Source organism: Balaenoptera borealis (genome assembly GCF_965194805.1).
Source record: "Balaenoptera borealis genome assembly, chromosome: 8".
Lineage (NCBI taxonomy): Eukaryota > Metazoa > Chordata > Mammalia > Artiodactyla > Balaenopteridae > Balaenoptera > Balaenoptera borealis.
Window position 1 is genome coordinate 102688244 of NC_138865.1, and position 27410 is coordinate 102715653.

Below are 27410 nucleotides of genomic sequence, written 5' to 3' on the forward strand. Positions count from 1 at the left end.
TTGACCTTTAACTGTACTTATGCTTTCCTTACCCTCTCTCTATAATCTGTTCTTGGTTAATATGATATGGAATTTTATTTCCAGCTTAAAAAAATTCTGCATTGTGTTTTTGGGAATTACGTAAGAGCTGCCTTGAGCTTCACAGCTACATTTTCAGTCACTCTTTATAGACTTAACTCTACTTTGTTGAGTTTCTTTCTCTTCTTTTTAAAATTCTATTTGATGTCTTCTTTCTTGGATTCATTTTCCTTAATGTTTTTCAGAAGAGGTGCTGGGATGGCACCTTTATATATCTGAAGAGGTCATTCTTTTTCCCTACACTTGAGTGATGGGTTGGTTTGCAGTTGAGTTCTAGGTTCAAAGTCCTTTTTCTCAGAACTTTGTAGCCTTTGCACTCTTGTCTTCAGCCCTTGATCTTGCAGATGGGAAGTCTGATGCTAGACTGAGTCTTGTTTCTCTATAGGTTTTTTTTCCTCTGTGGAGGCATTTAAGGATTCCTCTTTGTTCTTGGAGTTGGGAAATTTCATCAGGGTGTGTCTGAGTGTCTTGTTTCATTCCTCCTCCTCAGCACTTGACTGTTGTGCTCTGAAAACTCTTTATTTCTTTATTTCTGTTTTGTTCTTCACTCTGGAGAGATGAGTGAATATTGAGTCAATATTGGGTCTCCAGGGTAGAGAGACAGTGAGGCCCTGGCCATCAGATGGCTTGGGATGCAAGTGCAGCTGGACAGCTGGTCGACCCTCTACAAACCACCCATTTCTCACCTGGAAAAGGCAGTGAGAATAGCTCTTGTCACATAGGGTTTTGAGAAATGAAATAGGACATAGCTAGAAAAACATTTGGGAGTGTCTGCACAGAATAAGTAGTCAGTAGTGGGAGCTGCTCTTTCTCTAATTCCCTGGAGGCATCAGAGATGGAGAAAGGAGTGGGCTTTTGAGCTGGACTTTGAAGAATGGACAGGATAGGACTTTCTCTGAGCCACAGTCTCTCTACTCAAAATGATGGAGTTTGATAAGTTTACAGATAATAATTATCTTTTTTTTTTTTTTTTTTTAGTTTCACACAGAGGAGTGGCTTGATGGGAGATCATTTCTTTCTTTGGAATCTTAAGTCTCTTCTTTCCCCTCTCTCTCTCCTTTCTCTCTTGCTCTTCTTTCCTTTTTTCTGTCATATTTAGTCTTTCTGGTTAACGTGACCTAATTAAAGGCAGAATCCAGGGGTTCAAAGAACCTTAATTTGCTGAAGAGAAAGGACTGCAGACTTGCCTACCAGAGCCTGTTTTAATGGACTGAATGAAAAGTTGGATGTCCTTGTGCATGGTCTGTTTCTGACAGGCCCTCTGATGTTTCCTCTTTATCTGTTGCCACTCTTCTAGGCTACAAACTGACCAGCATGTCCCCAGGTCTTGCATACAGTAGGTGTTCAGGAAATGCTTATGGAGCAGATGATGAACCAGTGCTCCATTTTTCCTGTATGGAGAAATCATTGCTTCCCACTTCACTGGGCAGGTGCCCTTGCATTTGCTGTTTTATAAAAGATTTTATTTGTGATTGAATGACAGACAGTTCTTTCAGGAAAACAAGAATAACTGGTTTAGGACCATTGTGAAACTCCATTTTAACAGCAAGAAGACAGGGCTCTGGCAACTTCAAAAAGGGCAATCAAGAAATTCTTGTTTGCTCAACAGAAAGAACTATTTAGGGTGGTAACATGGGTTCAGATTCACTCCAAACTACATATAATTTTCAACTTCTAATGGCTTTTTTGGCCTGTAAGGTAATTGGTGAAAGTGTAGTTTATTTACAGGAGTGTTCTAGGTTGGTTTCACCAAGCTGACGACTGTTCCAGGCGCATCTGGAAACATCACAGCAGAAGCTCAGCTGGGGAGGAGACAAGGGTAGGGTATGATTTCCAACATGTTTTCTTTGCCTTCTTGGCATGGTTCACAAAGTAAACATTTTTTTCTGCCTGGCATTGATGAGACAGGAGAGGGAAGCAGGATGGAACTGAATTATTGCAGTAGAGTGTGGTAAGTGCAAACTCTGCACCTGACTCAGGAGAGCTGGAGGGGTCAGGAGAGCTGGAGGCTGGGAGGACAGTATTGGCTAAGGAGGGGGGCTAGCCATGGATGAGAGAGAGGGGCGTTCTGGGCAGTGGTCACTGCATGAACAGAGGTTCCCAAACAAGTGGAGGGAGAGTGTAAAGTGTCTGGGCGGGGCACAGACCCACATGCAGAACGGCTGGGAGCCCCTGTGTTCCATCTAAGGAGAGCCGTTGCCACTCAGCTACAGCTGACTGTGGCCTTGTCAGAACATAGGCCGAGTGTGGCCAGAGCTTCCGATTTTTTTTTTTTTTTTTCCTTAAAGAGAAGCTCTAAATCTAGAGTTTTCTGTAAAATTTCCTAACTTTCAAATTATGGCAACTCATTGAAGAAAATTTTAAAATAATGTAAAACCCCCAAAACTCATTCCAGGCCACTAGTTTGTGAAACCTGTTTAGGGGCTGGAGAGAAACAAGGATGATGAGGGACTCGGGCCCCCCTGACCTGTGTCCCGTCCATTGCCAGTGTCAGGAAAGAGAGCTTGGCCTTGAATTTTGAAACAAAGTCCAGGTGACTCTGGAGAAACTTGATCTTCCCCTGACCTTACTTTACTTTGACTCAGGGAGTGGGAGTCAAAAGTTTTAGGTTTTTAGGTTTTTCTCCTTTTAACTCCTTTTTTTTCCCCTTGCTAAAACTGGATGGGGAATGTGATGGGGCTGGTTTGCGTCTTAGAATTTCTGGCCTCCTCTTGCCCCCTGCTCCTACCCTGAACAGCTCTGATCCCATGTGGAATTTCTACCCTTTCCACCCTCCTCTTCTGTTCTGTTGGATGATGGAATGAGGGCCAGATAAATACACTCTTGGGCCTAAACCAGCCACAATAGCCATGCATGCTCATCTTCCCCCTGAAGTAGATGAATAAATATTTTATTTAAAATTCTCTCTTCTTCAAGAGGTGTCCAATAGAAATATAACGTAAGCCACATGTGTAACTTTAAATTTTCTAGTAGCCACAATAAAGGGAAAAGAAACAGTTGAAATTAATGTTAGTAATATAATTTATTTAGCCCAATATTTCCAAATTGTTATCGTTTCAACATGTAGCCAATATAAAAATTCTTATTACGCTATTATACATTTTTGAAGATGAACCCCACACCCCATGGCCTCATCACCAGCAACTACATACAAGTCTCTAGGCAAGAGAGGAGGGACCCAAGCAGCGAAGCACATGGAGAATTGCTGGCTTCCACTGAGACTGAAGGTCCGTGCATGCTCTTTCCTGTCCTGAATCCTTCTAAAAAGCTAAGCAAACTAAGTGCTGGATCAAATGCTACTGTGTCTTATGAGTTTGATTGCCAGTCAAACCTGTTACCAATGCAATAGTGGGACAGTGTATTGTATGTCAATAAAAAGTTTACTAAAAAAAAAAAAAAGCTATTATACATTTTTGAATTTTGTACAAAGTCTTTGAAATTGGTCTTTTCCACATACAGCCCATATCACTTTGGATTCGTCACATTTCAAATGCTTAGTCACACATGGCTAGCGGCCATCGTGTTGGACATTGTGTCTGTGACAGGTGCACATAAGAAGGTGATATTCCACAGACACAAAAGAGCATACAGGCCAGCTGTGAACCAGTTATTTAAAAGGACACGTATGATCCTGCTTCTTCCCTACTTGAGCCTTGAATAATGTCAATTTTCAGGGAGGTCTTTCTTGATCCTCCCAGCCCCTAACTCCAGGCTAGATTATGTGTCCCTATTTGATGCTGTCATCAGGGGAGAGAGGGGTCTCTTTCTTCTCAGCACCTAGCACAACCATCATTATCTAGTAATCAGTGAGATAATCGTTGAACATTCCTCTACCCCATTAGGTTGCGTGCCCCAAGAATGCAATGACCATGGGCGCTTTGTTTGCTCGTTTTATGCACAGCAGCTCCTGTGGTGGCTGCAGAAAATCGATGATCAGTAAATATGAGATGAATGATGCAAGGCGGAGATTCAGTGTTGTAGAGTAACCAGGACCCGTGGACCCCCCAGAGGGCCCAGGCCCGCCCTAACAATGAGGCCAGGGGGTCAGCCCCTGTGGTCAGTGCAGAATCTCTTGCTTTCTCACCAACGGAATCCACCACTCCCTGTCCCTCTCGTGACTAGCTTTTGGTTGCCTGTAAATTATATTTCTGGTGGCTGTTAATAAAAATATAGGGCTGGGGGAAAAAAAAAAAAAGACTTCTCCTAATAGAATTTTATTAAATGGCACTAGTTTAAAAATGTCTCGTAAAAAGTTAATTAATTTGGGATTTGGGGATGAAAAGCGTGATATAAATGTCAGTTATTATTATTACAATTTCAGCCTCACGCTTATGCTCTTGATCCAGCCCCTGATCTGGAGTTTCTCCTACACCCGGAGACTGGCAGCTCCACTGAAATGCCAGACGCAAATTTGAGCTTTGGGGGTCCATCAGGGACAGAGGGACTTAGCCAAGTTAGGCCGTCCTGCCTTTTCATCGAGGATGCTGCCAGGCCGTGAGAGCTGGTGCCACTGAGTCCGGGCTGGGAGCCGTTCAGAGCAGAATGGTCTTGGTGCTCCCGTGAGCTCCCGGCCGTGGAAGCAGCCAGGAACATCAAGGTCACATGCTTAGCCCGAGCCTGATCACAGAATCCTGTCGAGCTGTCAGGGCTCTGAGAGATTAGAGCCCACTCTCATTTTACAGAAGGGGAAACTGAGTTTGAAGAGGCGTGGAGGCTTGCCTAACCCGTGGTCACATAGCAGGTTAATTAAATTTATAGAGGAAAAGGCAGTGAAAGCAATTAGTGAAGTAGGGGAAACCTTCCCCAGAAAAAAGGATTCAGGCAATTGATAGGTGGTAAGTCTAGAAACTGTTTTCCAAGGAAACAAGGAGTGCTGGGACTTCATGTGAGTTCAGAGACAGACAGCCCTTCGCTCCTTCAAGATGCCCCCCACCATCATTCCCGTGATTGCAGACATAGTACCTAGAGGGAAGGACTCCAGACCTGACCCAGTGTGTAATTACTTCCGCGAGGCGGAGGGCAAGCTGGGATGTTAATCATCATCATAGCCCCGTACATTTCTCTAGCGACTGTGGGCCAAGGAGTGAGGATCTGTGTGCTTCCGTTTCCTCCTCTCTGCAGCGGGGTATGAAAGTACCCCTTGCAGGGGTGTGATGGGGTCCAGGTGGGTGGGAGAGTGTGTGTTCATGTGCTGTGTAAGTGGCAGAGTGCAAGCTGGGGGTGGGGTGGTCTCACGCTCTTAGACTCGTCTGTGTCACAGAGCTGAAAGGGAGACACGGGCGGTCATTTGGTTGTCCAGGGGGACAATCTCAGATGCCTGTCCCTGAGACAGGATTCCCAGCCAGGTGGTCCTTCTCGTTTCCGGTGATGGGTCTCACCCGATTCTTCCCTGCAACCCATTCATTCTGTTTTGCATGGCTCTGGGAAGGCCTGCCCCCTCCTGTCCGTGGTGCTCTAATCCTTGTTCCGTTTGGGGGATTAATCTCTCCTTTCCTCTTCCAAGTGGACCTGCAGTTTTCCCACCTTGCCCTTCACTCAAACCGTGTAGGTAGAGTGTCTGATTCAGAAGAAGGGCTCAGAGACAGTTTGTAGAGTGAAGGAAGGAAGCAAGCTCGTGCCCATGGGGCTCTCTGTCCTGGGGCCTTTTAGTGAATCCTTATCTGCTGGTGGGTTGGGATCATCTATGGAATTTGGGAATCAGATAGAGCTGGATTTGAACCTGGGCTCCTCCACCTGAACAAGACACTTAATCTTAGTAGTTCTCTGTTTCCTCATCTGGACAGTTCAGGTGCAGAATACCTGCCCTGCAGCATTACTGTGAGGATTAAAAGAGGTGACGTGTGTAAAGTACTCAGTCAGCGGGCACGCACACGTGAACACTCTGTGGCGCCAGGGATTACCGTACGGTCACAGCACTGATGTGATTTCCGGGGGACACCATCTTGGCCTTCCTCAGTAGCAAGTTCCTTGAGGTGTCCATCAAGTCCAGCGCAGGACTTGACACATAGACTCCTTCTAGAACCTTCCAATTCCCATGGCCACATGGCGCCTCTGATTGTTGACTGTTGAACAGAACTGAACTGAATGGAGAGTTCTGGCCTGTGTTACAAAGCTCAGGGTCACATCCCTGGTTTGGGACCAGGCCTGCCACGTCTCCCTGGCTGCTCTCTGTGGCTGGAACCAGCCCTGATGTGGAGACTTTTGAGCAGGTACAAGGTCTCCCAGCCTTTTACAAAGTGAAAACAGCCAATGATTGTCTCCACTAGAAAAACAAGTACCATGGCTCTGTTTTTGTTTTATTGTAAGTAAAACTTTTACTCCTCCTCCTGCCCCTTCCCCCCCCCCCACCCCAATAAAAAAAACCCACAGCTGCCTCCGACTTTTGAAGGCCTTTAAATGGGAGCCCTGGAACAATGTGGGGGAGAAGGGTGAGTCCAGGACGCCCTGTTGGCCGCCATCTTGATGCCCTTGACAAAGAGCATCCAAACGGCCATTTGTCTTCCTCTCAGTCGGTGGCGGAGCCGGGCAGTTTGCGTGGAAGGAGATGCTGTGGCCTCTCCAGGAAGAGCAGCCTCCCCTGCCCCTCATCTTTATTGGATTTCAGTGAGTCTTTCTGCTCTGGGTCATGTGTGCAGTGCAACCTCATAAATGGTGCAGTGGAACTTCTGCTCCCTTTGTACAGAGGGCCTCAAGCACACTCCAGCGCCGTCGTCAACCCTGAGTGGGGAAAGTGTGGAAAACCCAGCAGAACTCACTTCTCCCAGGCAGCCCTGAGATTTGGAATATGACCATTCTTGTCTTGTAGGCACAAGCTAGTCAGGAGGTGGAGTTGGGAAGGAAAGCAGACACTGCCTTTCCCAACTCCGTGGCACTCGAGTGGCAGCCTTTGCCTGCAGACCCAAATCCTCACACTTTTCTGTGGAATGTTTCAGGGCTTTAAAGAGAATTGCTGAGGCCCCCTGGACCTCACGGCTTTGCAGTTGTCAGATCAGAAGAGGGATCTGAGAAGGCGTGTAGCCTTGGGGATTGGAAGGTTCTAGAAGGAATCTGAAAGCCCTCTCCTCTGACCCTGAAGCTGAGATGTTTTCAGACAACAACTTACTGGATTAAAAGGGCACATGCCATTTCATCAACTGTGGTTGCCGCTTAAGTGCCAATGGTCTGTCCACCTAATTTTGAGTGCCCGCTCTGTGCCAGGCATTGTGCTAGGAGCCAGCTGTGCTGAGGTGAGCAGATGGGAGCCCCTGGCCTTGTGGCCATTACAGGTGTAACGACTTCAGAAGGCAGTGCCCTCCTATGGATAAAGTGTGTATACAGGGTCAGCTATGTGTGATGGAGTTATCTCTGCACTTACTGGCTTGGATAGGGAAGTGTGCTGCTTTCCTACATTTTGGAACTAGGGGGGGTTGCTATGAGAGGATCCATTTTCCCCCTTCTCCCCAAGATGGGAAACTGTAGGACAGTGGGGCAATTGATCTCTGCCTATTTTCTCAATCTCAGAGTGGCAAGATCAGGCTTGAATGCAGGCTCTCTGGTTCCCAGTCCAGGTGTTGTGCTTGTGTTAGATGGAATGATGGAGGAAAAGGCCCTGGAACAGAGCTAGGTCACTGCAGTGGCCATGACTGCACGTGAGGTGTCTCGCTTTTGACTTCTGCATTGGACCTTCACTTTTCCCCATGGAGGTAGCTTTTGGTTACTGCAAATTGCTGCCTGTATTTGGAAAAAAAATCATTAGAGGAACATTTCCATTGCCACCCAGATATGAGGGCTGGGTCTTCACAGTGAAGTCCCATAGAAGGCAGGAAGGGTCCTCTGATGTGAAGAGAACCTTTCTCTCCCTCACTGTCCCTGCAGACCCTTTTCCCCTCTGTGGTCTGGAGACAGGAGTGGTTTGTACAGTCCCTCAAAGCCATTTGGTTCTTCCTCCTAGCTGATTTCTCTGCATCCCCATCACAAGGTCATCTAACTTGAATGCCTCTGTTGTCAGGGTGCTCACTACCTCTCAATTGTCCTCTTTCCCTGGAGGAGAACGTTCCTCTTCATCCTGAGCTCAGAGCTGCCTGCCTCTGACTTCTGTCCCCAGGGCCACAGAACTGTGTGTTCCCCCTGCACAGGACCACCCTGCTGTAGTGAAGGCAGGTCTCTGGCCTCACACAGCCCAGCTCTGTCAGCCACCACCACGCTGGCTTCCACTGGGGAGAATACTGCCCGCTGACGTGTAAGTGTGTCACTGCCAATAATAGTGCAAAGGCTCCAAATCCGAGGGCCTTTCTAGGATCGTTTCCTGATTAATTAGGTCAGCGTCTCCAAAATCAATTTCCAGTGAAGTCGCGCCGCCTGGTAACGCCGTTCCGCGCCCAGCCGGGCGAGGGAGCTGGAGCAGGAGACAATTCCCTGGCCTCTGGCGCGGTTCAGGCCTTGTCTCTACCTGGGAAGAAAGTCACATTACACATCTCTTCTGTGATTATCCTGACTTTTTATTTTATCTGCCCTCCCCCTCAAATCTTCCATTAAACCCCCGTAGATCCTGCTTCAAACAGGCAATTAGACTAACAACGTAATTATATCCCTCAACGCTAATTGTAACTGGTTTAGAGGAAAAACAAAGAGAAAGAGGCTTCAAAATCTCTGGAAACTGAAAGCAGCGGTTATAATTTCCAGGTATTTCTTGTCCCCGGGTGTTTCTTTGAGAGCCCTGGTTGCTGGCGGGCTGCATGTCCAGTAGCCCTACCTTTGACCCGGATCACCCTGAGGGCAAACCCCGGCCTGTCTCCACTCTCCTTTGCACGCGCTTGTGGCATCCTGTTCCTGTCCTGTGCTTTCCTGTCCCTCTCTGCTCCCTCTGGCTCTCATTTCTCTGACTCTATCTCGACCATTGTTATACTCTTCGAGCCGCTGAGAAAAGAATGAACAGGCGAGGAGGTTGAAGATTTGGGGGAAAGGACATTTCTTCCTGCTCCATTGTCCCCAGTAACTGTGGGCTGCTTGTGCATGTGATTCTCCCTTGGGGAAGCAGGGGAAGGCTGGGCGGAGCCGGACCTGGTTCAGGATTTGAACCTAGTGCGTGACAAGGATGCTGTAGAGAGGCATCACCTGCCACCCTGCCCATTCTCAGCATTTTCCGGGTCTCTTCTCCGGGCCAGGCCCTGTGCTCAGAGCTGAACAAGCGTTGGTCTGTGCCTGGGGGCCGCCCATGGCCTGGGGAAGGAGGCAGGCAGGTAGGTAGGTAATTGAGCAGTGGGGCCATTGGGAAGAGTGTACATCAGAGGGGATCCAACCCTGCCTTGGGTGGCTGCAGGGAGATGGGAGGTGGAGTAGGGCAGGGTGTGGATGTTGAGAAGTTTCCAGGTGGAGGTGATGTCTGAGATGAGACTTGAAGGATGGGGAGGAGAGTTAGCCGGGCAGTGAGCATAGGGGGGCAGCTGCAGGAACCCTGGTGTAGCTGGAGCATTCGGTGTGAGGACTGCGGTGGCGGGAGTTGGGACGGAGTGTCGTGTTTGCCTTGGCAGGAGAAGGGGAGCCTGTGAAGGGTTTAAACGGGAGCGACAGGATCCTATTTCTATCTTACAAAAACTCTGCGGGCTACAGGTGGAGGCTGTTGGATTGGAGGGCCTTGAATGGAGGCTGGAGCCCCGTTAGAGGCTTTTGAAGAAAGCCTGGATGATTTTTCTTGAGTGCCCAAGTGTCTACACTCTGTGATGGGGATGTACTAGCTGTGTTCTGTGACTTTTAACTTCTCTGAACCTCCCTCTCCTTTTGCCAGATTAAAATGAGGATAGTCATATTGACCTTTCCACGTTGTAGGGGGCGTATGAGAAATAAAGTCTGTAAAGGTTCTGGCTCTGTGCTTGACACAGAATAAACATCAAGGAGGTACTTTTGAATAAGGAGGATGTACCAGCGTGGCCTGGGACATTTTTCCAAAATACGCATATCCCGTTCCCATTAACTTGCATTTCCAGAGGAGGGGAAATCGGGCAATTCTACGTTGATGGACTGTCCTCTGGAGAACCCCAGCAGCGCATGATGGCTCTTCAGTTATCACGACTTTTCTCATTTCTGGAATCGAGTCCCGAGCCTTGGCCTCTTGCCTCATAACAGATTCCTGGTTCTGTGCCATTTTCCTTTTCTCAGAAACAGGGTCTCCCAGTTTGATGAAGGAATGTGCTGACGACGTTTCCCTAAGGGTAGATGTGACGCATGGTGCCCCTTCGAAGCCTGGAGTGGAGACTTTGTCGTCTTTCAGACACTGATGAGCTTGGAACCCCGCTTTCTCTCAGTAAATGTTTTCAAGCTTTCATGACACCTGGTTTGGGCCATGAAGTCCCAGGTATTTCGGCCCTGGGTTTGCCATCAGTTATGCGGATGGGGTGTTTTCATTAAAATTTCCATTAACTATTTGTTTCATTTTTTTAAGCCAGTAAGCAATTTATAGATTCATTAACTTTTTATTACACTTGTGAAACCAGGAAAAGGGGAAAAAAGGAAATGAAATATTTGGTGGCCCTTAAGTATGGAGGACGAAAAAGCTGGATGATTAGAGCTGGTCTGAAGGAGTGTTAGGAAGGGCTGAGATCTTCCAGAGGAATCCAGAACTGGAATATCCTGGCAAGGAACACCACCCCTTTCATTCCTCTCTCCCTCTTCTCCCTTCTCCCCAGAGCTGGTCCATCCTTTTGCTTGTAATACTGATTATTTTTTCACCAGATGGCTATCCTTCCTCTAATGACACACCTCCCCCGGGGAGCTCACCACTTCTGGGATAACTATGTGGCTCTAAACATTATTTCCTTATGTTGTGGTGCAGTCTGACTCCTTATAGCACTCTTATTTCATATTTTTGGTGGGGGAGTTAGGTATGGCACGATGGTTGAGTGTATGGGCTTTGGGGCCAGACAAGCTTGGGTACAAATTTGCTTACTAGCTGTGTGATTTTGGGCAAGTAACTTTACCTCTCTGAGCCTCACTTTCTTTATCTATAAAATCACAGTAGCGTTAGGAGCTCTGGAAAGGCCCAGGAAAGTGGCAGCAATATTCTTCACTGTACACTTAAGTGGTGAGGACAAAATGAGATGGGTTATTAAAGAAGCCCACCTTCTATTCATATTCCAGACTGTGCCGTGTGGCTGGACTACTCATCTGTGAACATTCTCACTTGGATCCATTTCCCTACAACAGCAAGTCACTTTGCCTCTCAGGACCTCAGTTTCCCCAGTTCTAAAATGGATGAATAATCCCTAGTTAATGAGGATGTTGGATGATTTCTTACATATTTAATGAGCCTTTTAGAGTCACTGGCACAGCATAGTATCTCAATACACACTAGCAGTCGTATAGTTTTTGTGGCTGCAATTACATACAATATAAAAACCTCACTCTCAGGGTCTACTGTATTAAGAAGGCAATAGACTTAAACTTTACCTCTCCCAAGAGCCTCTTAGAGAAAAGCTTAATGCTTAAAGGTACTCTCCAGGTCATCTTGTTTTGCTCCGAGGTGGAACTTGAATGCGCTGAGTGCTTCCCAGTGGATTGGTGTGTACCTGGGCTCAACCACCATGTTTGCTTAAGTGGCTACATCCTCAGAGGACAGAGTGTAGATGCAGGTCTTTGTAGAGTCACAGGTCTTCAATCTAGAGAAGGGTAACATCCCAGGAAATCCCCTTGTCTAGATTACCTGCCTTTATAGATGTGCAGCATGGGTCTTTTAAAGTGTAGTGAGTTTTTCCTCAAAAGCAGTAATGATAAAAAAGCTAATCAGGAGGGGAAAAAATCATATATTTTTGAGCCATCCAGGGCTGGCGCTTTTCGGTATATTATATATGTGCAAGCAGTGTTTCTGTAGTTATATATGTAGTTTTGATTCTGTTCTTGTCATTTCACTTTAGTACGTAAGTGTTTTTCATGTAGCTCTCCACCATTCATAAGCATCCATTCTAATGGCTTTGTAAGGAGATATTTATTTACATTGTTGTACATATAGGTCGTTCCCTAGTTTTTATTATAAATAATGCAGTGGACATCTTTGTACATGAATCGTTTTCTTTCTTTTGTACAATATTGATAGAATTTGTTCCCCAACATGGTCAAAGGATATGAGAGTTGGTAAGTTGGTTGTGACAGTGTGCCGGGTTAAACTTAGAGAAAGGCAGCAGTGGATGTGACAGCTGAGGGCACACCACTGCTTTGGAGATTCTTTAGAAGAATCCCAGTTGGGAGAGTTGACATGGCAGAATGCTGCCTTCTCATCCTCTATCTTAGCTGGGGTTGGTAGCTGATGACCTCTTTTATTTGCCCAAAGACTTTGGGCCAAGCCATGAACTGGTGGCTGAAATATTGATTTTTACATGCCTGGCCTAAAACATACATTCAGTGCCCATGATTGCAGAGTCCTACGTTGGGCTTAGCAAAGGACTAGGCCTGATAAAGCTAACACTTTAACTTTAGAGACTTGCAGATTGCATTAAAGTACATGTGACCTCACACATTTACTTCCACCCTGGGCCTTTATTTTCCCTCTGTAAAACAGGCCTTCTGGCTCTAAAGACTGTGCATGGATGAGAAAGTACTGTATTTTGTGCACTGAAAGTGTTCCCCAGTGAAGTCAGTCAGGAAAGAAGATTCGAGCCTACTTTTGAATAAAGTGTTGGTGGTTGCCTGGTACAGGGTACCAGGTAGACTGCTTTGGGTAGACTTCTGAGAATCATACAATGTCTTCGAATGCCTCCTCTTAACTGTTAAGTCATTTGAGCTTCTGTAGTTTTCCAGTTTTAATTAAATGTAGGCGTTTTCTGTTTTCTACTGCTTTGGCTGTCAAGTCTGCTGACTCTAGATGTTGTGGTGGGTTGACCTTTTTAAATGAGTTTAATGGAGATGGAGAAATAATAATGATGGTAACGGTGAAGACAGTGGTAGCTGTTACTTACATAGCACTTAGTCTGTGCCAGGCACTGTTCTAAGTGCCTTACATTTATTAACTTCTGTCACTTAATGATTTCATTAAATCAGTTCATTTCATGAAAGAGAAGCAAGACAGGGGATCTTGCAAAGAAAGACTGGAGCCAGAAGATGGAAGGAGTTTGGTATTTGTCCTAGAAGAAGACTTGGGTTTGAATCTCGGCCCTGCCAGTAACTAGTAACTTTGGGCCAAGTCCCTTAACCTCCACTCCCTCCTTTCCAAAGTGGACATCATGGCTCCTACCTTGTAAAGAATTAAATGAAGTAATGGATGTAAAAATCCCATCAATCAGTAAATAAATATGAGGCATCGATAGAAAGTGGTATTCCTGCCCCATCCCACACTCGGCGTTTGGGGAACCTGGGTCATTTTCTCCTTTAAGGATACTGTGTAGACGCTTTCTGCCTGTTGGGCTATGTGGTAGGCTCTGGGGAATCCAAAGGCATGGCCCCTGCCCGGGGAAGATGTATGGTCCAGCTGGGAAGACAGGTCATAAAAGGATGACTGAGTGTACCGGCTAGTTGATCGATACTATTTGAATGGCTTGGGCAATAAGTGCTTTAAGAAAACAGGGGAGAGAGATCGGCCCTGTGTCTTGGGGAAAGAGGAAATGGAGCCTTCAATGAAAGGGAAGGGCCCTTCCTTTCTTTGCAGAATGTAGTGTGAAACTAAGCCTTCAGCAACAGCCAGGACAAAGAGGGACACAGGGTTGAGTCTGTGTGCCCTGTGGGACAGGAACGCTCTTGTCTTTTATGATACAGTTCAAAAACCACCAGCGGGCTTCCCTGGTGGCGCAGTGGTTGAGAGTCTGCTTGCTAATGCAGGGGACACGGGTTCGAGCCCTGGTCTGGGAGGATCCCACATGCCGCGGAGCAACTAGGCCCGTGAGCCACAACTACTGAGCCTACGTGTCTGGAGCCTGTGCTCCGCAACAAGAGAGGCCACGATAGTGAGAGGCCCACGCACCGCGATGAAGAGTGGCCCCCGCTTGCCGCAACTAGAGAAAGCCCTCACAGAAACGAAGACCCAACACAGCCAAAAATAAATAAATAAATAAATAAATAAATAAATAAATTAAAAAAAAACCCACCAGCATGAGGTTTCACTGTGGATCTGGAGTGGCCTTGGAGGTGGACACAGTCCTGGGGCGCTCGGAGTGTTTCCCTTGCAGCCCGCCCAGCTGGCATCAGACTTGGTACCTCAGAGCCTCCACTCCTGATCCCCTTGAACAGTGTTCTAGATCTGGTCAGGAGATACTTCTAGAGTGTGCACTGGGTGCTTGGGTCTTCTAAGTAACATTGGGGACAACTAGCTTTCCACATTATGAGTTTTCTGTCAACAGTAGATTCTCAGCAAAGGCCGGAAGCAAAAATATGGTGGAAGGCCATTCAAGCATCCCACATGTTGGGGCACTGGGACTGGCGGGCCAGGCTTCCATTTATCAGATATTCAGGGTCCTTTCAGCCCTGAGCTGTGGCTACTGGATATTGCAGAAGACGATGCAGGTCAAGGGAAGGCAGTCCTTGCCTGTGAGGAAGTTACAGTCTAAACACGGCAATGGGACCCAGGTGGACCCTGTGGTGAGCTGTGCAGGACGCTGTCATCAAGTGGTTTCAGTCTTCTGGGAGTTTTCCGATCTGAATTGGTCAGCTATTGGTTTGACCTCAGCTCCCTCCCTTTCTTTCCCCTGTGTGCTCTGAATTGCAAGGAACTACATTTCCCAGGTGTCCTTGCCCTCTGGGCTTCGAACAGTTTAGCCAGAAGGATGCACAGCAGGGACACTGGAAGGTGGGAAGAAGGGAAAAGCCCAGGGTATTTCTCCCCACTCGTTCTCTGCCTCCTATGGTGCCTCATCCCTCTCTGAACCACTCCCACTGGGCAGCTCCTGCTGAACTGCCCCAACTCTGGTAACACCTTTCTCTCTCCAGGCCTAGAGGTGGTAGCAAAGCTCCTCATGTGCTAATCCACGGTTGCTTTTCTGCCCCCTGTATGTCTTCTCTACTCAAATCCCTGTATTAAATTGCCTCTACTTTAAAGACCTAGAGTGGCTTCTCTTTTTCTGGCTCAGACCCTGAAGTATGTACCACCCAAATCAGGCCCCAGAGAGCCTTTGGCTGTTCCCACCCTGAATAATCCCATGGAAGCCATGGTAAGATGATGGCTGCCCTAATGAATTCAGGGTACCAGATTTTCTTTTTCCCCTGCAAAGAAAACAGAATTGTAGAATAATTTCAAAATAGTCTGGCTGTCTAGATTTCTCCGCAGGTGGCCATTGGGATGTGTAGAATTACAATCTTTCTTTTCTTCGTGGGCCTCTCATTTTGTAGGATGATGGGTGACTCCTTCCTTTCCAACTGTGAGAAGAACTATTTTGATGTTTTTAAAGATTCATGCAGTCATTCTCCCCCTCCCCCTATTTGCCTGGGCTGTTGATCTTGCGATATATTTATAGAGATTGTGGTTGGCTGACCAGGAGTTATTTTGCAATAGGAATTTGTAAGATTTCTACTTTGAGCGTGTGTTCCAGACTTTCCTTTCTTTAAAAAGAAAAAATCTTTCTTAGAGCATCTACTTTGCCCTTCTGTAATTATTTCTTTTCACAACCAAAGTAAGCCGTGTGTTTTGCACATTGTTTTTTTGTTTGTATTTCTTCTGTCTCTGGTCTTCTTTTTTTTTTTTTTTTGTAAATTTATTTATTTATTTATTTATGGCTGCGTTGGGTCTTTGTTGCTGCGCACAGGCTTTCTCTAGTTGTGGCTAGCGGGGGCTGCTCTTCATTGCAGTGCGCGGGCTTCTCATTGCGGTGGCTTCTCTTGTTGTGGAGCATGGGCTCTAGGCATGCAGGCTTCAGTAGTTGTGGCACGTGGGCTCTCAAGCACAGGCTCAGTAGTTGTGGCGCACGGGCTTAGTTGCTCCGTGACATGTGGGATCTTCCTGGACCAGGGCTCGAACCTGTGTGCCCTGCATTGGCAGGCAGATTCTTAACCACTTTGCCACCAGGGAAGTCCATCTGGTCTTCTCTCTTCTTTGGCGTCTCTTTTTACTCCAAATTTTAAAAGGCCACGGCTCCTTCTTCATGTAGGAATGTTTTTGCAAATGAGAATGTGGTGACTGGAAAATGGGTGCTTTGGGGATCAGGAGACCTCTGTTTCTCTATCTGTAAAAGAAGAGTGTTGGACTAGATTAGTGGGGGCAAGCATGCTACCGTCCCCAGCTTTACCTCGCTCACTGCAGACATCAATAATCAGTCACAGCACTCTTACTAGCTGAGCTGTGATGCGGCCCCAGAATCTTTCTCAACACGTTGCCCCAGGCAGCCATGTCTAATTGATTAGAATTGGCGCTGAAAATTAAGCCTGTTTGCCATGCTTGGACTAGATGATTCCCTAGACCCCATTCACATAATGGTTCTCTAAGTATTGGCAGTACAATTCCTTTCTTCTTGAAATCAACTGACCGACCTTGATTACACTCCATCTGTATGCAGCACAGCCCTGGGTGCTGTGGAGCCACAGAGAAGCTCTAAAAAACTAGCCACCCTCATGGAACTTGCAGTTTGGTTGGGAGCAAGACTGCAGAGAGCGGTGATGTTCCCGGGTACGCCCCTGGTGCTGTAGGAGGTTGTCCCTGTGCCAGGGAAGGCTTCTTGGAGCAGGGCCGGGGGGGGGTCCAGCCGGTCAGAGGGGAATGCAGTCTAGGCAGTGGGACAGCGTGGGGAGAAACAAACAACAGGGCCAGCAAGTTTCAGAACTAGGAGGGTCATCAGAGCTCATCTGGTCAGAACTCTCCGTTTGTAACTCAGGAAACTGAGGCTCAGAGGGAGAAGGGGACTTGCCCGAATTTTAGTAAATGATAATTATATAGCTAAAGTTTAATAAATGATAAATCATTTTAATAAATGATAATTATTTCTATAGTTAATACTTGTATAGCACTATATGCCAGGCATTGTTTTTGTTTTTGTTTTTTTTTCCCCCCTTGGTTTTTTCCGCACGTACTTTAAATTTATTTATTTATTTATTTATTTATTTATGGCTGTGTTGGGTCTTCGTTTCTGTGCGAGGGCTTTCTCTAGTTGTGGCAAGCGGGGACCACTCTTCATCGCGGTGCGCGGGCCTCTCACTGTCGCGGCCTCTTGTTGCGGAGCACAGGCTCCAGACGCGCAGGCTCAGTAGCTGTGGCTCACGGGTCCATTTGCTCCGCGGCATGTGGGATCTTCCCAGACCAGGGCTCGAACCCGTGTCCCCTGCATTGGCAGGCAGACTCTCAAGCACTGCAGCCACCAGGGAAGCTCCCAGACATTGTTTTGAGAACTTTAATATATTAACTGATTTAGTCCTAAGTAGCCTTGTAAGGTGACGACTATTATTTCTCCTATTTGACACATGAGGAAACTGAGTCTCAGAGGGTTAAGTGATTTACCCAGCGTCACATGGCTTGTAAGTGGTGGAGTCAGGTTTTGAACCTAGGCCATCCGGATCCAGATTCTCTACTGGGAACTACTGAGCCTACTAAATCCTGTTGGAGTCATCAGAACATGTTCTTGTTTTTTTTACTGTATTAATTTTACTCAACACCACCAATGGAATCATAATGACATCATCCAGATCTGTGCTCATACAGTACTTTTAGCACTAGCTGAGAATGTTAACAGACTTTATATGTTTTTATTCTAACCAACAGCTGTATTTCGTGGGGCTTTTTCTGTCTGTTTTACATAGGAGAAAACTGAGACTGCGAGAGGTGATGTGACTTGAGGCAGGTCACAGAGCTAGTAAGTGTCCCAGGCAGAATTTGGAGTCAAGTCTGCTGGACTCCAGATGTCAGAGTTGGAAGGTTTCTGAGAGACTGCCATTGGACAGGTGGGCAAATGGAGGGCCAGACATTGTCTCTGCCAGCGGTCAGAGGGGGTCTCCTGGCACGGGGGACTGCTGCTCTTCCCTGAGGACTGTCTGGGCATGCCCGCCTCCCTAAGCCCTTTACCTGGTCCCCTTGAAGAGGTTTTGAGTTGCCCTTACTTGCTGCCTTGTTTAAAAATACCTAAGGGGTTGACTTTTAAAAAACTCTGTCCCCCAGTTCCCCAATCCTGGGTTCACTCATTTGAAGCTTGCAACCCTCTGTATTCATAATATGTTTTTTTTTCCCATGAAGCAAAAAAGTTTTTCTTTTTTTACGCCCCCCCCACCCCCAACTTCCTGCTGATCTGAAGTGAATATTTATCATGTATTTAATGAGTAATCTGAGTCTTGGCTTGGTGAGGCTGTACCAGGACATGGTTTATGGCTGATCTGGTTTTAACTCGCTCCAGGCGGTTTTCCCTGGAGTTTTCTGTAAAATCATAAACCTGGAGAGAGAATTTTTGTGGAATCCAGTCACGTGACTTGCTCTTTTGTAAATTGAGAGATTAACTGTGTGATGGTTAAGAACTGAGATGCATTTCTTTTTTCAAAAGAAAACAAACAGAGCAGCATTTATGCACCCAGAGGAGCGTGTCCTCTTCTAAAGATGGGGAAAGTCACTCGCCAAGGTCACCTCTCTGGGCCTTGGAGCAGCATGGCACCGGGTTTGAGAACGTGAACTTGGAATCGGAGTATCTGGGTTGGAAGCCCGGCTGAGCCTCTTCCCGGCTGTTCCAGCACCCTGCAAGCTCTGGGTCCTTGCCTGGACAGTGGGGCTGGGAACGGTCCCCACTGCTTAGGGTGGTTGAGGAGATGAAATGAGATGGTGCACACGATGCCTGCGCCCCGGGCTGGTGTACAGGAGGTGCTCAGTAGATGCTGGCCGCTTGGGATCGCTGGTGTTATCCCTCTTCGGGGCCCTTTATGCTGGACTAATAATGCAAGCTGACACTATGTGGATGGAAAGGCCCCGCTCTAAGTGTGAGACTGATGAGCTCACTTCATCCTCACAGCAGCTTGTGAGGTGGCCACTCCCATCACTCCCATTTTACGGAGGAGGGAAGTGAAGCACTGAGAGGTCAATTTACTTGCCCAGGGTCCAGCTAGCAAGTGGCAGAGTTTGTGCTCCCGCCTGATTCCCAGTGACTACCACCCCTGCTGCTGAGGTCCTTCACACCTCTCTTCCTCAGTCTTAGAGCCTGAGGGCTTTTTTTTTTTTTTTAAATTTTATTTATTTATTTATTTATTTATTTATTTATTTATGGCTGTGTTGGGTCTTCGTTTCTGTGCGAGGGCTTTCTCTAGTTGCGGCAAGTGGGGGCCACTCTTCATCGCGGTGCGCAGGCCTCTCACTATCGTGGCCTCTCCCGTTGCGGAGCACAGGCTCCAGACACGCAGGCTCAGCAATTGTGGCTCACGGGCTTAGTCGCTCCGCGGCATGTGGGATCCTCCCAGACCAGGGCTGGAACCCGTGTCCCCTGAATTGGCAGGCAGATTCTCAACCACTGCACCACCAGGGAAGCCCCCTGAGGGCTTTTTGACTGCTGGTCCTGGGGAGGGAAACCAGGCCTCACCTTGCTTAGCTCAGGCCTCAGCTGACCCTCTCTGGATCAGCCCCCGAACTGGTCTATCTATCTATCTATCTAATCTATCTATCTATCTATTTATTATTTTTGGCTGCGTCAGGTCTTAGTTGCAGCATGCGGGATCTTTCGTTGCAGCCCGTGGGTTCTTTGTTGTGGCGCATGGGCTTCTCTCTAGTTGTGGCACACAGGCTCCAGGGCGCATGGACTCTGTAGTTGGAGCACGCGGGCTCTCTAATTGTGGCACGCGTGGGCTCAGTAGTTGCGGTGTGTGGGCTTAGTTGCCCTGTGGCATGTGGGATCTTAGCTCCCGGATCAGGGATTGAACTGGCGTCCCCTGCATTTCAGGACGGATTCTTAACCACTGGACCACCAGGGAAGTCCCCTGAACTGGTCTTAATGCCACCGTATTGCCCCCTCCAGCATCCCTTTTGCAGACAGGATCCCTGTAGTTTCTCTGCAACTGTCTTATAAATGTAAAATTATTTCAGTTTAAAAAGTTTAAAAAAAAAACCAAAAAACCCAATAACCTTGCTGGGCCTGACCTCAGGAACGACCTCATGCTTTTTGATGCAACCTTAGAACCCCTTGTGATCCAGCCCAGCTGGGCAAATAGAATTGACACTCATTAAGCAACCAGGAACTATTCTAGACCCCTTAGGTCCATGTAGGGACTGTGGGCTCCCATTGTGGTACCATCCAGCGCCCTGGGTTGAGAACGAGTCTTGTAGTCTGGGTGGTGAGTCCCACATGGCAGCCCAGGGGAGGCAACTGCCCCTCCGCTCTGAGGCAGGATCCCCCCACTTCTTCTAAGGTCCATGAGTCAGACCTCAGGGGTGGAAGTGGATTCACCTTTTACTCCTGGCGCTCTGCACACAATCCAAGGCTGACAGCGTTCCTCAGCAGCTGCAGTGGTGCATTTATTTTTAAACCTGTCACTTACTGAGCAACTACTGCATGCCAGCTCCACCCTGGGTGCCTTCCAAATGCTGTCGCAGGAGATCTTTGTCACTCCCAATAGCTCTAGGTCCTGGGGCTTTCTCTCCTCCACTGCGGTTCCCAAAGGCATCATCTCTTCCCTGGAAGATGACAGTGGCCTCCGTGTTGGGCTCCCTGACTCTGTACCGCAGCCAGCAGTTGCTTCCAGAGGTGCACATGCCTTCTGGGCGGCCTGTGAGCCTTGGAGTAAAGCTGAAACTCCTCAGCCTGGTTTACAGGTGCTCAGTAATGACCAGCTGTTGATGGCGACAACAAAGACGACGATGATGATGATGGTGATGATGTCAGTAATAGGGTCCTGCTCCCGTCCACATGGCTGCCCACCAGAGAGGAGAAGAACCTGCCTGTACCTGGAAACTTGTATGAAACAGACAAGGCATGTGCTCGTTCCATTCCCAGGAAGCCTGATTTATTTCTTGATACTTGTCCTCAGATAGCAAGGGCTTGGGGAGGGGCAGAAGGGCACCGTAACCTCGAGAAATAAAGACATTGGTCATTTCCCACAGGTTTCCCTTGTAGTTGGAAACATGGCCAGTCAATGAGGGGCCTCCCTCAGCCTCTGGGCTCTGGCCAGGAGCTCCCTGTGTGTGAGCCTGGCCATGTCAGCGGGCTGGTCCCTTCCTCCAGAGGTGGAGACCCTCAGAGAAGTCTCCATCCAGCCCTGCAGGGTTCAGGGACCCAGGCTTCCCAGCTTGGCAAGATGGCACCCTTCTGCTTGCTCACTGGCACGCAGCTTGTGTTAGCTCCGTTTGCATTAGATTTTGCATTCCCACTGTTGAATGGGAGCTCTGTGTGCCCTGTTCCAGCATCCTCCCTCAAGAAAGCCCTTCCTGATCCTATGGTCTCAATGGATCCTGTTGTTAAAGATGCTCATGGAACCCAGGACTTTCTCTTCAGAGCATGTCTCTCAGTTGGTAATTATAAATGGGTAGCATGAAGTAAATAATCACGGCCTGTCTCCCCCACTGTTCTTGTTGCTGCTGTGTCCCCAGTAACTTCCCTGGTGCCCAGTACATAGTAGGCACTTAATGGGTAGTATTTGGGTGAATGAATAAGGAACCATGTCTGATTCATCTTAGTATCAGTCCCCCAAGGCCTTGCTCAGAATCACGCATCTAGTCTGAACTCTATAAATACCTACTGAAAAATGGTATCAGCCCCCTGGGTTCCAATTCTTTTAACCCAGAGTCTTCTCTGGTAGCCTCCACTCCACCCTTCAAGCTTGGAACCACTCAGTGGCTCTGAGTAACCATGTTCAGTTGGGAAAATAAATACAAAACTAGAACCAAGTACCACAAGCTAGAAACATATCACTGAATGTGATCTAAGAAGCAAGGTCTAATTAGGGAATTTATAACAGATTTAGTTCCCTGGGAATGGAATCCTCTTTTAACTTGCAAAGCTATTGTTCAGTGTTGGTACAGTCACCCTTCGTGGATGTTTTTCATGAACACCTGGTGTGTAAAAGTGGGGACTACCTGTGCTTGAGTTGGGGCCCAGTGGTTGGATAGGAAAACAGTTTACCTACATCGTTTGGGGGCAGGTTTGATTCGTTGGTTCTAGAGATGAAGGGCCAAGTATGTAGAGGAAATGGCCATAGACTTGGGATGAGAAGACATGTGTGAGCCCTGGCCATGCCATTGGCCAGCTGTGTGACCTTGAGTACGTATCTTGGCCCCTTGGGTGCTTGGTTAATTCTTGGTCAAAGGGGATAAACTGCAGTGTCTTCTTCACGGGGTTATTGGAGGATTCAGTGCAGTGTAACAGTCTATAAAGTGCTGTGCTGATGATTAATATTCTCATGCACCAGAGAGATGCAATTCCATTTTTCTTGGTCCAAGATTTTTGGAATCTTCCCTGATTCTTTTTTTCATACCCCACCTCCAGTTCGTCAGCAAGTCCTACTGGTTCTACCTTCCAGTATATTCAGAACGCCATGTTTTTCCTCAGTTCCCTCACTGCCACGACCCTGGTCCCAGCCACCTTCATCTTTTTCCTGGGCTGTTACGGTAACCTCACCCGCCTTCATCCTTGCCTATGGTCTGTTCTCAACACAGCATCCAGAATGATCTTTTTAAAATGGAAGTCAAATTACATTTGACTCTGCCAGAACCTTCCAGTGGCTCCCCAGAGTAAAAGCCAAAGCCCTTCAGTGGCTGTGAGGCTCTGCCCCCTGACCTCTTCTCGTCCTCGCTCACTCTGCTGCAGGCACACTGGCATCCTCTTTGTGCGTTGAGCACACCAGGTGCACTCCTGCCATTGGGTCTTCCCACTGGCCATTCCTTTTCCCCCAGTCACCACATGGCCAACCCCCTCACCTTCCATTGTTTACCCAGTGACACCTACTCTGATCACCTTATTTAAAATTGCAGCCCACGGCTCCTCCCTTGGCCCAGCATTCTTTTTTCTTTTTCTTTTTTAATTTAATTAATTAATTTATTTATTTTTGGCTGTGTTGGGTCTTCGTTTCTGTGCGAGGGCTTTCTCTAGTTGCGGCAAGCGGGGGCCACTCTTCATCGCGGTGCGCGGGCCTCTCACTATCGCGGCCTCTCTTGTTGTGGAGCACGGGCTCCAGACGCGCAGGCTCAGTAGTTGTGGCTCACGGGCCTAGTTGCTCCACGGCATGTGGGATCTTCCCAGACCAGGGCTCGAACCTGTGTCCCCTGCATTGGCAGGCAGATTCTCAACCACTGCACCACCAGGGAAGCCCCCCAGCATTTTGATTATCCCCTGCCCTTCTCTATTTTTCCCCCCATAGAACTGATTACTTTCTAGCATACTATGTATCTTACTAATTTATTACTAATACTACCATCTGCCCCCTCTGCATATAATCACAATGAAGGCAGGGATATATCCCAACTGCCTAGAACAGTGTCCGGTGCATAGAAGGAGCTCAGTAAATACTTGTCAGATGAGCGAATGACTTTCTTCTGACTTGAGTCATGTATCTCAATGGGACAGAAAGTTCAAGTTAAATTTGGGGGATCCACTGGCTGTTGGAAAGGAAAGAGATATATAAATGAGGTTTGAGTTGTTTCAGACCCACTTGTCCTCCTCTCAGCAAATAGTAGGGGACGTAGTATCATCTTCTGGGCAGGTCCTGGGGCTCTGGTAGGTGCTTCTGGAAGGTTCAGTGCCTCCTGCAGGCCTCCAGGTCAAGTGCACTTGGTTTCACTCACCACTGACGCTGAGCATATTCCTGCAGGGTCAGTTATACCAGTTGGAAATTTAAAACAGAATTTTTGCGTTCAAACTAACATACATACATATATATGCAGTACACAGACATATTTTGGACTAATATGCATTTGGTACTTGTGGATATAACATTCACGTGAATTAGTAAGAAAGAAAATGAGATTTCAAAGACATTTGAGCATGCAGAGAATGTCCCTCCTCTCCCAGTTCACGTTCACTCTTCCCTTCCAAGGGTGGAAGGAAGCCGAGAAGCAGTGAACACTGGGGATTTGGAATTGTCCACTAGTGGATTTGAGATTGTCCACCGGAAGCCAAGCATAGTGTTTAACACATAGTAGGCTTTCAAGAAATATCTGTTGAATGAAGAAAGGAGTGATTGATTATTTAAGATCAATTGTTACACTTTATCCAAGTATAATTGCCAATGCAGTTTATCATTCATCTAGGCAACCTCTCGGTATCAGTATTTCCTGAGAAATAATAATTAACGGATTCAACCTTATTTGCTGAATATTTGTGCCAGACCCTGAGCTGGGTGCTGGAGACATCGCCACGTGTAGGATGCGGTCTTTATCCAGGAGGAGGACAAAGTCTGGGAAACACAGGCCTTCCAGGACCTGTGGTCCCCATCCCATAGAGCAGGTGAAAGGCACTGGTGGTGGTGTGTTAGCAGTGTTGGGAGAACAATGAACAGGGACTAATCAAATCTGCTGGGGGGAGGGGGAGTCGTTGAAGTCTCCAGAGAGGAAGCAATTTTTTGTGTTGCAGTAGGGGAGGGAAAAGGCAAGATCCTAATTATACCACCACGGAAATGTGCTGCCTCAAGTCCATCCTTGGCTTGACTGGCTGATGCACCATCTCGGAGATGCCCGCTCCACCCTCTCAGAGCTGCGGGTCCATGAGCCCTCACGTTTGCAGTGGCCCCTCGGCCTCCCTGAGCCTCTGGCTCCGCTCTCTTATCGCAGAAAGGCATTTCATTCTTCGAGATCAGGCAGCCAGGACCCAAGGAGCTGTTTTCCTCCATTGTGCAAGCATGACAAATCATTAATTTTTGATTGATTTGCTTAGAATTATGGGCGTCCCAGCATTCTTTCCGCTGCTGAACAGCTGTATAACAAATGAATATATCAGTGTGCACAAAAGATTGGCGATCTAAGAGAAGCAATTACATTGGCCACCCTCCCCCACTCTCACCCCTTCCCGGGCAATGAAGGAAGGAAATTTTTACCAGAAATTCCTCAAGTGGCTTTAAAAAAAAAAAAAAGCCTTTTTATAATTGAATTAAGTCTTTATCTCTTCATCTTTTGCAGCAGATTTCGAAGCACACACCAGTTCCCCATGTGCTTGCTTGGGTTCCATCCATCCAGGAAGAATCTTTAATAATGAAATTTCAACTCACAAATTAAAACCAAAATGAAAAAAGGAAAAAAAAAAAAAGGAGCAAATTCTACCCCTCCTTTTTGCTTTTTTTTTTTTTTTGGTCGCTGCTATTCCTTTAAGATTTTGGAACCATACCAGTGCACTAAATGTGACCTCCATAACTTTTAAATTAAGAATTTATGCTGGCTTGAAATTTATGAAATATTTCAGCATGAAAGAAAGCCTTTTTCCCTCAGGAAAATTGAGCAATAAATCACAGCACTGTGGATTTACTGCCCTAGAGCCAGCGAGAGATAGGATTTTTTTTTTTTTTTTTTGCTTCATTCTGAAAAAAAATGTAATCATATAAGACAGCTTAGCTGCTATCCTCCCACTCTCTAGAATTTTTAATTTCAGCTGTTTCTGCTTGGATTTATTTCCAATATTCCTGCTCGGCTTTTCAATTTCCTCAGTTATTAAATTTTAATTCAGTGCATTAGCATTTAAATTAAAAAAGGGTTTATTTTATCGAAATCGTTGGCCAGCCCCCATCCCGTAGCACACGAATTGCCTGTTTCTGCCATTTGCACAAAATGTGAAATGCAGCTAATGTCTTACAACTTACATTTGCACAAATTTAGAAATAAAATTTCTGGGTTTGGAATAATATTTTCTTTCCAAGAAAATCCTTAATAAGAGAATGGAAAAGAACAACTTAACGTTCATTTGGGAGGGAGGAGGAGGGTCGAATGAAACTAAAATAGCCTTGCCCAGGTCCTGAGAAGAAGCTGGTGTGTTAAGGAATGGATGGGGCTGGGAGAGGAAGCAGGTGCCCTTACAGGGAGCGGGGGCGTGGTGAAGGGGGGGCTTGGATACCTTTACCCCCAGCTATGTGAAAGTGAGGAAGAGGACCTCTCATGAGTCCACTTCCCCCACCATATTTCATTTACCCTTGAGGGGTTTGGTTAAGGTTGGGTCAGCTCCACATAGAGTATCAGAGATGAAAAGGAAGGGGAGATGATCTGATTGAACTCTCGTGCCTCCCGTGCCTGTTTTTACCTGTGAGAACCTCAGGTCCAGGGAAAGGAAAGAGCTTGCCCAAGGTTCAAAGTGAGACCCAGACAGAGCCAGGCAGAAGCTGCATCTTTAGGAGCACATGGTCCAGTGGCAACAGCAATAGAGTTTCCATTACTTTAGTGGTTACTACACATCCCTGGCCTGTGCTTACGAGTTTACCTACATCGCTGCATTCAGTATCATTCTGACCAGCCCTTTGGAGAAGGCCTCAGGGCTGTGGGGTCTGGTAGATGCTCCTGACCTTCTGACTTGCAGCCCAGGATTCAGATCAGGCCCGGAGACAGGCTGGGAAGACTGCTGGCTCAGTCCAGGCCTGGCTCTGCCTCTTGCTCGTCTGCTGTGTAATCTTGTACAAGTCACTCTGTTTTTCTGTGCCTCAGTTTCTTGGGCCCAATTGGCGTATTGCCATTTTGCAGATGAAGAAACTGAGGCCTAAAGAGTGCAGATGAACTGCCAAGGATTATATAGCTTGAAAATGGCAGACCCAGGACTTGAACTCAGACTTGTCTGACTCTAAGCCCTGTGCTCTTGAACTTTGGTTCAAATTGAGAATCAGATCAGATTACACTGGGTAAAGGTGAGTTTGTGGTTTGGGATGAATTGCATGAAATTGCTGGTAGTAGACCATTTGGGCCTAGGAAAATGGCAAAGTCAACTTAATTCAAACAGTAGGGCTTGCTTTGAGATATTTGTGAGGACACAGACAAAGCCGGCTTGGCACCTTAGGGATCTCTACAATGAGAATGGGTGCCCTCAGCACTGTGGCTGGGGGGGCCCGAGAGGCTGTCCCCTGTTGTTAGGGTGGGTCTGGACTCAGCCAGGCCCAAAGGCTGAGACTGATTGACAGGTGCTGTGATATTGACACGTGCTCTCTTGGGCATCTCTCACTTGTGCCCATTGTCCATCTCTACCCCCGTTCCCATATCTGCTTCTCATCTCTGCCGATAAACAGACATTTCCCACCCTGCAGGGATGAACTCTTCCCTCCAGCCATCTCATTTCCCCAGTTGTACCATCTAGGCTTCTACAAAAGGATTTGTTTGGACAGCTCTTTGAAAATTTTCAGCATTTTGTCTTTGTTTTATAAAAATGGGTGGAAAACAAAAATGCATGTAGCTACCAGTGATAAGAAGCTCAAATATCATAAACACAGTGAAAGGGAAAATGGGTGGAGATGGTCAGGTGTGCCTAAAAGAGAGACTCTTTTCCCCTACCCAGTCCCATGTTCAGTATGCTTGAACTGGTCAACTCTGTGAAATT

At 47.1% G+C, this 27410-nt stretch overlaps 1 protein-coding gene across 17 annotated transcripts in view; it reads left to right on the forward strand.

Annotated features, from left to right (window-relative positions):
* ZNF618 (zinc finger protein 618) overlaps nucleotides 1–27410 on the forward strand; it is a 184782-nt gene that overhangs the window by 66094 nt on the left and 91278 nt on the right. The gene's annotated exons all lie outside the window — the stretch shown is intronic.